The 11069-nt window shown below is 45.7% G+C and overlaps 1 pseudogene; it reads left to right on the top strand.

The window, feature by feature from the left end:
* The first annotated feature begins 355 nt into the window (after window positions 1-355).
* LOC146181187 (uncharacterized) overlaps window positions 356-11069 on the top strand; it is a 136067-nt pseudogene continuing 125353 nt past the window's right edge.

The raw sequence follows: 11069 nt of genomic DNA, 5'->3' as shown, positions 1-11069 counted from the left end.
AGCCCCCACACCTCTACCCCCGTATACAGGACAGCCCAATTCGACACTGGACACAGAGTTCACGGAGACAGAAGTCAGAGCAGCACTTGTTAGTCTCCGAACAAACTCCGCACCTGGTCTGCACCAAATCACAAACGCCATGCTTCGTAATCTGGAAGACCAGTCGATCACCAAACTTACAGCATACTTTAACCAGTGCTGGGTGGACGGTGTCCTCCCGCAGTCCTGGCGTCATGCGAAGGTTATATTTATACCCAAACCTAACAAACTACTTAAAAACCTTCGCCCTATTCCGCTAACCTCTTGCCTCGGGAAGCTTTTCGAACATGTCGTGTTAGCGAGACTTACAGCAAATATGGCACACAACAATCTATATCCGCACAGCATGGTGGCATGCCGACCCCATCTGTCCGCACAGGACGCCATGCTGCAACTCACCCACGACAGTTTTGACCCACTACTTCCTTGTCACACCAAGGCAGCCTAAGCTTTGGATCTTTCCAAAGCTTTGATCCCATCAAACATCAGGTGATCATGACTGCCCTATCCACATTGAATGTAGGTGCACGAACGTACACTTATATTCGAGCATTCCTCACTAACCACACGGCTGAAGTACACTTCGGCCCTCTTTCTTCCTCTTCCTACACGCTTCAAAGTGTCGGCACCCCGCAAGCGTCCGTCCTCTCCCCTTTTTTATTTAACGTCACCCTAATCCCCCTCGCCCGAAAACTATCAGACATTCCGCATCTGAAACACACCCTCTATGCCGACGACATCACGCTGTGGACCACTCACGGCAGTGATGGCGATATCGGACACCTTACAGGAAGCAGCCACCCAGTCCGAAAATTACACAAGGAGCATCGGACTGTCTTGCTCCCCAGATAGGTCCGAACTGCTGCTCATCCGCCCCAAGAACCGCCTATTCCCCCCACTCCCCTATTACTATTGAACTGAATGGGAGCCCAGTACCGGAGGTTGAAACCCACCGCGTATTGGGTCTACACATCCAGAGCAATGGTAAAAACACCACCACCCTAAAGAAACTCAGCCAGGTTGCAGGTGCGATATCGCACCTCATCCGCAGAGTTTCGGGCCACCATGGGGGCATGAAGGAGCGCGACTTTTGTCGCCGCATCCACACTATGCCTTACCTAAAACTGTCCAAACATGACATAAACGCTTTGGATGCCTTGATCCGCAAGGCATACAAGGTCGCACTTCACCTTCCCCTCAACACACCCACAGACAGATTGCTAGGCCTGGGTCTGCCCAACACGATTGGGGAGCTCGTGGAGGCCCACCGACAGGCTCAATACATCAGACTCACGCAAACATCCACTATCCACTGGATGGTATATCCTAGACTCCCTTGGAATCAGGATACTGGCTAAAGACCCCACCCTTCTCTCCATCCCTCGACATATCCACCAAGGACTATTTATCAAGCCACTCCCGAAAAATATGCATCCATCCTACCGTGATCAACGCCGCAGAGCCCGTGCAAAGGCGCTTCACCGATATTATGGCGGTGAGTCGGACGCCGTATGGGTGGACACTACATGTACGGGTGATGAAACGACCGCAGCCGTGGTGGATTCCTCCTCATCCCCTCTTATCACATTACCTCTCCCCCCAGACACATCCCCAGAAGCTGCAGAGGAAGCTGCCATTGCCTTAGCCATAACCCGCACGGAAGCCGAGTACATTTTAACTGATTCAAAAACAGAAATTCTAAATTTTGCACGTGGCCGAGTTCATGTCCCTGCTTTTAGCTTACTGGACTCGCCCGATGCACCCCCGCCCCGCCATGTGGAGCTGATATTGTTGCCTGTGCACTACGGGAATCCCGGAAACGAGGCTGCCAACCTTTTAGCTCGAGGTTCTTTAAACCGAGCTCAGGTGGCCTCTAATACGGGATTTACGAAGGAGCGCATGCACTCGTTCAGCGAGCTGACGCAGGCCTACAGAGCCTCGCGCCAGCTCTACGCCCCACCCCACCCCTCCCAAGACAATAAACACGCAACACTATGGCGCAGACTACAAACACACACTCTTCCTTCACGCCTTACCCTTTCCCACTTCCATCCCTCCTTCCACACTCCTGCTTGTACCCTTTGCCTCTTCAATCCACATCCTCTCCCTCTGCCCGGCGGTCCCTCCCCCACGAGGCCTAGAGCAACTGAAGACCTGGGAGGACTGGAAGACCCTGCTGCGTTCAGAGGATCCGGCCGTGCAGACCATCGCCACCGGCCGGGCTACCAGTGTTATGCTCCTCAGGGACATAAACACTTGCACGGCCGATCGATGGCTGCGCGCTCGAGCGACCGTGACACTTGCATCTCAGTGGGGTCGTGCGGGGACCCAGGGGGCCTGCGCGCCCCGAATTCCTACGTCTAATAAGGATTTTCTCTCTCTCTCTCTCTCTCTCTCTCTCTCTCTCTCTCTCTCTCTCTCTCTCTCCCACTTCCACCGCCTCGTGCGGACAGGAGAGAAAATAGAATAATAATAATAATTGGTTCACAGGAAGGGAAAGGCGCAATATCTATCACACTTGTTATGTGGACACCTGAACCGGGCCGTAAGGAGAGGGATGAAGGTGGGAGTGAAAGTAGAAAGAGAGAAAGGGGAGCCGTAGTGGAGGGCTTCGGAGTAATTTCGACCACCTGGGTATCTTTAACGTGCGCTGACATCGTACAGCACACAGACGCCACTTCGTTTCGCCTCCATCGAAACGCAGCGGCCGTGGCCGGGTTCGAACCCGGGAACTCCGGCACAGTAGTCGTGCGTCTTACCACTGCAACACCCCGGCGGGGCAAGGAGACGACATTGTTGTTCTTGTGGCTGTAGGAAGAAGGAAAAGAAAATGCACGGGCCTGCTACTGGCTCTGTAGCTGAGCCACCTCCGCGGCCTCATGCGGACAGAAGAGAAAATAAACAAGAAAGAAACAAAGCATAGGGAGAGAAATACGCGCGCCGCAACAGCCATCGTCCACCGTCACCGAAGCGGTGGCAGGTGCAATGACGGCCTACAACAGATAAAAATTCAGTGGTAGGCTAGCCCACGCCGCAAGCGACGGTGACCTACCTGTTCCAGCCCCATCAGGACTAGGATCAGCCACCCTTCACCACTTCTCCGAAGGCGAAGTTCGAGCAATGTCGGCTAGTGTCGGCTGGTGCCTGCATAAAACGCCTATTTCTTGAAAGCCTTGTTTTCCGTGTCCGCTCTCTGCAATCCCAAGCGGAACTACGCCATAACAATATTATTACCATAGCATAGAGCGTCAAGGAAAGCTGCACAAGTGACAAAATGGTTGATATGGTTTAATTAGGTAATTATTTGAGCCAATAACAATATTAATTGGTTCGCAGAAAAGGAAAGGCGTAATGTCAGTCACACTTGTTCTGTGGATACCTTAACCGAACAATAAGGGAAGGAAGGACAGTGAGAGTGAAAGTGGACATAAAGGGGTGTCGTAGTGAAGGGCTCTGGAGTAAATTTGAACGCCTGGGAATTTTAACATTTACGTTCATCGCACAGCACATGGAGACCTCTTCGCATCGCCTCCATCAAATTTATAAGTCAGTGAAGTGGTCTACAGAGAATGAAAGGCTCAGTATCTGTCACTCACAGAAAAAGAATTGCTTGGAGTATAAAAAAATGATACCATCAAATAGAGCATCAAGCGAAGATGGGTATGTGACAAAATATCTTGGTGTGAGTTAATTAGGTAAATAGTTAGATACAATTAAGTGGTTTACAGGAAAGAAAGGCTCAGTATCTCCATTAAGGGTATTGCGCTAACTTATCTCGCGGAAAAGACAGCAATGTTGAAGGTCACGGATTTCTGCAGTGCAGACTCTGCAGTTTTCCGGAAAATAGTTATTGTGTTCAACTGTAGCCGACTTACAGAAGCGGATTTACATTACAGAATACGGTATTATGAAGCCCATAAACTCAATTTCGTTTTGTCAAATTTATCTTCTGCAGTCGCGGACTGACAGGTTGATTAACGCTTAAGCAATATGGCTATGTAAGTGAGTTTTGCGTGAGCATGATTTTGTGAGCGCTGTAAAGCTGTAGCAGACCAAGTAGTTGGTATATATGTGAAAAAAAAATGGTACCATCGGATACTGTCAAGGAAAGGTGTGCAAGGGGGAAATGATTGATATGGGTAAATTGGTAAATATCGGCGGCTACATAAGTCAGTCAGACGTCGAAATAGCCGGGACTTGTAATGTCGACATCCAAAAGGGGTTACGTGATACTCGACGTTCGGTGACGAAGGCCTAATGTCTAGTGGCGGGAAATTTGAAGTGTTTGAAAGTAAATGACCAAAAGGCCGTAAACTGCGCACACGAATGGGTGGGGACTTTTGCCAGCACCCAAGGCATACTCGGCCATACTAGAAAACTATAGAGGAAGAAGAATGCGATATCCCCCATCACACAGTTTTCTCACCAGAGAGGAAGCTGTCATATGGAGACAATTACAGACGGGTTCATACCCAAACCTACACATACTAAACAAAATGCACCCTACCATATACGCTGATGTCCGTGGTGCGATGAATAACCAACACTCTATCACATCACATGGGCCTGTCAAAACATAGATGTGGTCCCCAAAATTCGAAACCCGAGTGCGGAGCAATGGGAGACTCGGCTGTCCAGCGACCGCTGCGAAGACCAGCAAGGTCTGGTACAGCGAGCCGAACGGGCGGCAGTAGCCAGCGGAGCCCTGGACTGAGGGCAACCGACCATTGTGCAGAAGTGGACGAGGTCGACGCAGAAGACTCTTGTGGCTAAATAAAGTTTTTCCTCCTCCTCCTCCTCGATCACAACCAGCGTTCTGTTCAACGAATCAAATTTAGTTTACCAGTTTTCTATAATTGGTTTACAAGAACGTAAAGGCGCGGTATCTTTTCGCGCTTTTTTGAGCCATGCAATATTTGTCACTCGCATAGTCCCGCTGACACATCTCGCGAAAACAGTAACGCTCAGGCTTATGCATTTCTCCAGTCCAGATTCTTCAGTGATTTCAGAAATATGGTGGTATAAAATTTGCAAAACCACTCTTCATATTTGGTTTGGTGTATGGGGTCTAACATCGCCACGCGACTCAGGCTATGAGGAAAGTCGAAGTGGAAGGCTCCGGAAACTTCGACCTCTGGTGTCTTTATTGCGCGCAGAGGACACAGGCGCTTTGCTTCCCTCCCCCCCCCCCCCCCAATGAAAAGTGGCCACGGCAACCAGGATTAGATCCCGCACACTGGAGAACAGAGGTCGAGAGCCCAAACAACTGCTCCACCGCAGTGGGAATCTTCCGTTTTTAGTACGGATAAAAACGCGCCATATAGTGCAGGATGCTTTCTGAACAAGAATAAAAATATTCTTAAAACGTTCGACAGTTATTTTGTGAGCATGAATTTAGTTTTGCTTATGTATTAATTATTTTGTAACTAAGTGTTAATTTTCATTTTCGGATATGAATGTTAGTAAGCTATGTAGAGACCAGTCATTGGTAAAAAAGTCCTTTTTAGTTAAGCTTAAGCCCACGGCTCGTGTTTCTGGCCACTACTCCGAGCTGCCACTCCAGGTAGCTCCTTTGATATGATGTGTTTAAATGGGAATAGGTATCACCCACAACCTTGAACCCCAACTGGAACCCGCCTGCCCTGGCTATGGGCGCCCTTTAGCAGGCCTTCGTTAAAGGAGGTGTTTATGTTTATATCAGACTGTCTTTCATATAATAATGTCAGGGTACCTTATGAATGTGTTTTAATCGGTATGCGTCAAATTACAGGGGCAAAACTTGAGGTAATAGCGATTGATGAGTAACAAAATTCGTTAAGGTGAACAATGACCCGCAAGCGAAAGTACAAGCGGGATCTATTAAATTCTTCGCGAAGGCGAAGCTCATGTGTCCGTAATTACCTCTTGAAGACTTTGGAAAAACATGGGATAGCGAATCACTATTCGTCGATTTTTTATATTAAATTAATGGGCTCCCTTTCGGAATAGCATTTTATTCATCAGCGACTTTCTTGCCATTTCGTCACATATTGATACTCATGACAGTAATGTACCGTAATCAGAGGTGAGACAAACATCGTTGAGCAAACTAGGAAGCGAGAAAGCGCAGCTGGCACAAATAGTCGGGAATTAATCCCCTTCCTCGAAGTTGTTTACATCAGCAGTTGAACTCAGGAGACAGGGCCTCCTGAACCAGGGCCTATCCACTTCTGAGGAGCCAAGACCGACGCCTGTTCTACCAACTGCTGAAACCGTCTGGCTGCGCTTGGCCGAGGTACAACGCTTCTCCAACAATGCTGCTCATTTGCATCTAGAACTTTCCTCTTCCAGCGAGCGCAATAAGCAGCTCCGCCGGCGGATGTGGTCTGCGGGCAATTTTTTCTGGAGTACGCAGTTATGAATGCCAGAGAAGCGTGGACATATTTTCGCAAAGTGGATAACGACGGAGAGAAGCTGGTGATGAGATCATGGGCGTGCCGATTCGCGCCCTGAGGACGTAGTATGTGGGAATAGGAGGAAGAAATGAATAATGGTTGAAAGATATTGAGCTGGTTTACCGGGAAGTGGCATTTTACTGTAGTCAAGACCAATCCAGGCTGCCTAACAGCGCAGAGGGGTCACTGGTGCAAGCCATTTTGCTTTGCAAGGCTACATTATTGCCTCCGTAGTAGCCACGACTGTCGGTCGGAAACTCGTTTTGATGAGAGCTTTGCTGAAGTCGACGTTACTTCAGTGTTTGGAGGCAATTTCCCTAAGAAACACTCACTCTTTCAGATGCTTGCCGCTGGGCATGTATATTGCGAGCATAAAAAGACAGCCTAATAATATGAAAGCACATACGAGAACTGTGCATCGTTTTTCAATATCAAAGTGAACTTAATAATGTATTTAGGGCATATATAACCAGTAATTATGAAACAGAACTCGGCATTGAGTGCAAAGTCTTGCTCATGTAAAATAAGCTATTTTTGGTGACAATGCATTCGATGTAAATACGGTAATGAAACGATTAAGAAAGTAGCTCTCTTAGCATGCATCGCCTTCATTGCTAAAGAGCACAACATGAAGTGTTCATTTCTCTAAAGGTTGACTTTCATTACTACACCGTTTGTGTAATTAGCCACCAATTTCTTACCTGGCTCCACACAGATTATTAGCGGTCTATTTGGAATATCCCACTCTAAGATTGCATGCTTGCTTACAATCATTAGCTGTTTTCAGTTTCTGGGCGCAAGTATTTTGTTTATCTGTATTTCAATTATGAAACGATTTTCAAGTTGGGATGTCTTTGTTGATGCAGGGAACAAGAACGCTTCATATACAGAATGATATGTATAGGCATTTAATGCATAATCGCGAACCAACCGATGCATATAAAATATTACAACTGAGGAACACAAATATGGACACTGAAAGCACACGAGAGCAAGAACTAGCGCTTGTGTAGGGCAGACTACAATATATGCTCTTGAATGCTACCCAGAATGTGTCTCAAAAGAAAACTGGGCGTTCTAAAGTCACAGACGCTCTAAGACTTCAATATGGGTATTTGTTCACCTTTTTAAAATATTCTCTGCTCACAATTATATACAATTATCTCTCGAATTTTCTCATTATATGAAACCTTCTATAAATATTGTACTTTTGGATTTTTACACTTCGGCAGGTAATTATCAACTCTTGCAATATCGTACTAACTGCAAGCTATTAGTCTTTTAATCTAGCTTCTAAGTCTTGCACACTAGAGATACTGAGAGGCTGACGGTTGTACATATTTAGCTCACAAGCCTAATAATTAAACCATTTCTTTCCAATTCATTCGTCTTAACCCCTTTTCTAGCGTTGACCATCAGTGATAGTGGTCGCGGTGGACAGATATTTTGCGGCTATTTTTGTGATATGGATGGATTAACATACACAAAATCTGTCTACATGTAATTGTAAAGAGCTGCCGATTTAGCTAAATTTTCAGGGTACGAAGATGCATTTCACAACCCGTTTCTATTCCCTTTCAATTAAATGTAATTTTGGGATCTCAGATTTGGTTCACGGAAATATGGAGAAATCGGTGACTGAGGGCGTAAACTAGCTGAACACAAAACTATGGCAATGCTTGACAAATCTTAAAAGCTCTATTCTTTAGCTATGGATTCTGGATCCGTTGTGCATGGATGCTGTGCATTGATGCGTTGTGCGGATGATCACTTCATGCTCTACGCAGCACATGAGATTGGGAGTTAACCATTAGATGTAGTTCGGTTGCTTAGCACCTATAACCCCATCTGTATATAATGATGTAATTTACCGTTTACTACTTATTTAACGAGGCGTGAGCTGGCTTTAATGAGCAATGCATGTCACTTTTTAATAACATTTCATTGCTCTAATGACGTCACACTACGGCGAAAGTATTTGAAAATACCTCCCGAATTTATGTTACTGCAACATCATGTTGTTAGCTTTGCCGCTTTTTTCCTCAGCGTCGAATGGAGCTTTCCTGGCCGATGGAGCATGAGTTGCTTTCCGATTGTTAAGTAGATTTAGGGAGGTTTAAGTCATTTAAGTCATTGTTTGAGTGCACGGTAGAATCAAGCGGTAGGATTGTTAAAGATGATACTTGTAAACTATCTAAAGAGACAAAAATTTAATTAACATACGCCAAGATATCCTCCCACCCAACCGACAGGAAAGAACTGGCAGATATAATAAAGATAATCAATAAATGCACTGTGGCCGACATAAGAAAGCGTGAAAGCGCTGAAGACGAAATCGAAATATGCAATAATCATATGTATGCGCTAATTGACAAGACGGGAAATGTTATCACTAATGTGAAAACGATGATCAAAGCAGCCGAGGAACTGTATACTGACCTATACAGCAGCCAAATTAGTCAGGAGAATAATGACATTGGCAGTAGTGAAGATTAATCAAACTTTTCACCAGTAATGAAGGATGAAGTTCAGAAAGCTCTAAAAGGTATGAAAAGGGGAAGGTGGCTGGGGAGGATGAGGTAACTACAGATTTCTTGAAAGACGGGGGAAGGGATCTCATGCTATAAAACCTGTCCACCCAGTATACGCAATGCCTGGTGACAACGACAGTACTGGAATTATGAAAGAACGCAAACATTATCCAATTAATAAGGGGACGCAAAGAACTTCAAAAATACTGTCCAATTAGCCTACTATCGACACGTGCAAGGCATTTACTAAGGTAATCGCTAACAGAATCACACAACCTTAGACTTAAATCGACCAAGGGATTACGCCGGTTCTTGGAAATGATACTGTACAATCGATAATATTCGTACTATCAATCTTGTGATATAAAAGTGTTACAAATATAACCAGCCCCTATAACTATCATTCGTTGACTACGAGAAAGCATTTGATTCCGCTGAAACCTCAGCAGTCTTGCAGGCATTGCGAGATCAGGCTTTAGGTGTGTCATATGTGAAGGTACCGTGAGATATATATAGAGTCTGTACAGCAGCCATAGTTCTCCATAAAGAATGTGGTAAAATACCAATTAAAAAATGTGTTAGGCAGGGACACACGATTTGCCCACTCCTTGCTTAGAGGCCGTATTCGAAGACATGGAATGAGAGCAGCTAAGCATCAGGGTCGACGGAGAATATGAATAACCTGCGATTCGCTGATGACATTGCCTGGGTTAGGAATTCAGTGGACTAAATTAAATGAATGACTAAGGATCTCGGCATTAAAAGCAGAAAGGTAGGCCTCAAGATAAGAAGTACAAGGCAGAAGACTAAGGTAATGTTTAGCGCATTGGACAGGAGGAGCAGTTTAATATAGGTAGCGAAGCGCTAGAAGTGGAAGGCGAATATGCCAACTTAGGACAGGTAGTAACCATAGATCCGGACTACAAAAGGAAAATAACTGGGAGAATAAGGTTTGTATGAAGCGCATTTGGAAGGTACTCGCACATTATGACTAGCAGCTTACTGGTATTGCTAAAACAACGTGTATAACAGGTGCGTCCTATCGGTACTGACCAATGGGGCTGAAACATGAAGGCTAACGAAAAGGGTTCTAGTTAACTTGTGGTTTACGCAAGGCGCGATTGAAGGGATACTGGTAGCTGTAACGTTAAGAAATAGGAAGCCAGCAGAGTAAATAAGAGAAATAACTAAAGTAACTGACATTGTATTCTTAATCAAGTGGAAGAAATGGGCATGCGCAGGACTTGTGCGTAGAGGTGATAGCCGGTGGTATGTAAGCGGAACCAATTGGATTCCAAGGAAAAGAAATATAAGCGTAACAGAAGGCGGCCGAAAATTAGATGTGGGATGAGCTTAAGAAGTTCGTAGGGGTTAACTGGATGCAGCTATCACAAGACGGAGTTAACTAGAGGAAAGCGGAAGAGGCTTTCTCCCTATAGTGGGTATAGTCCGGCTGATGGTTATGCTGATGAAGTAATTGAAAGAATAAAAGGCCACAGCATATCTCAAGCATCGGTCCTGCTATATGCTCCTGCCATTACAGCTGGTGTGCTCGTTGTTATATTTTGAGCTATTATTGATAGGCGCGCTAGTAACGTAAACGGTATTGCGATACTTATCTCAGCCTTGAGGCCTAATGACAACACGATTGTGAAGACGCTGCAGCTTCATTGGGTACATGTGGTAATCAATCCAGATCAGAGCTGTCATATAGCGCTGTTCTTATAGTTCTCTTGCTGTTGTCATCGCATTTCAGGACAGGCTAGATGTTCTGACAGGGAACTATTTTCGCTAATTGGATGCCGGTAGCGAAACCTTTTTATGCAGAACGCATTGTGCCTGCCGACCGCATCCGCAGGACGCCGCGCCTGAGCTATATTTAGATCGATTGCGCCCTGATAAACTGCACCAGCCACCCCGGCAAAGCTTGCAGCCACTTGTGTTGTACCCGACCGTGGGTGGCGAAAGTGTGATATTATCTAAAGCTACAAAATATTCATATTTGAGCATTTGTAAAGCTACAATACATGAATATAGGCCCTGTATTCTATTTTTGCAACGGATA

The sequence above is a fragment of the Amblyomma maculatum genome, chromosome 8, assembly GCF_055883805.1.
Source record: "Amblyomma maculatum isolate TAMU_Amacu chromosome 8, ASM5588380v1, whole genome shotgun sequence".
NCBI classification, from domain to species: domain Eukaryota; kingdom Metazoa; phylum Arthropoda; class Arachnida; order Ixodida; family Ixodidae; genus Amblyomma; species Amblyomma maculatum.
This window is presented reverse-complemented; position numbering and strand designations above follow the sequence as displayed.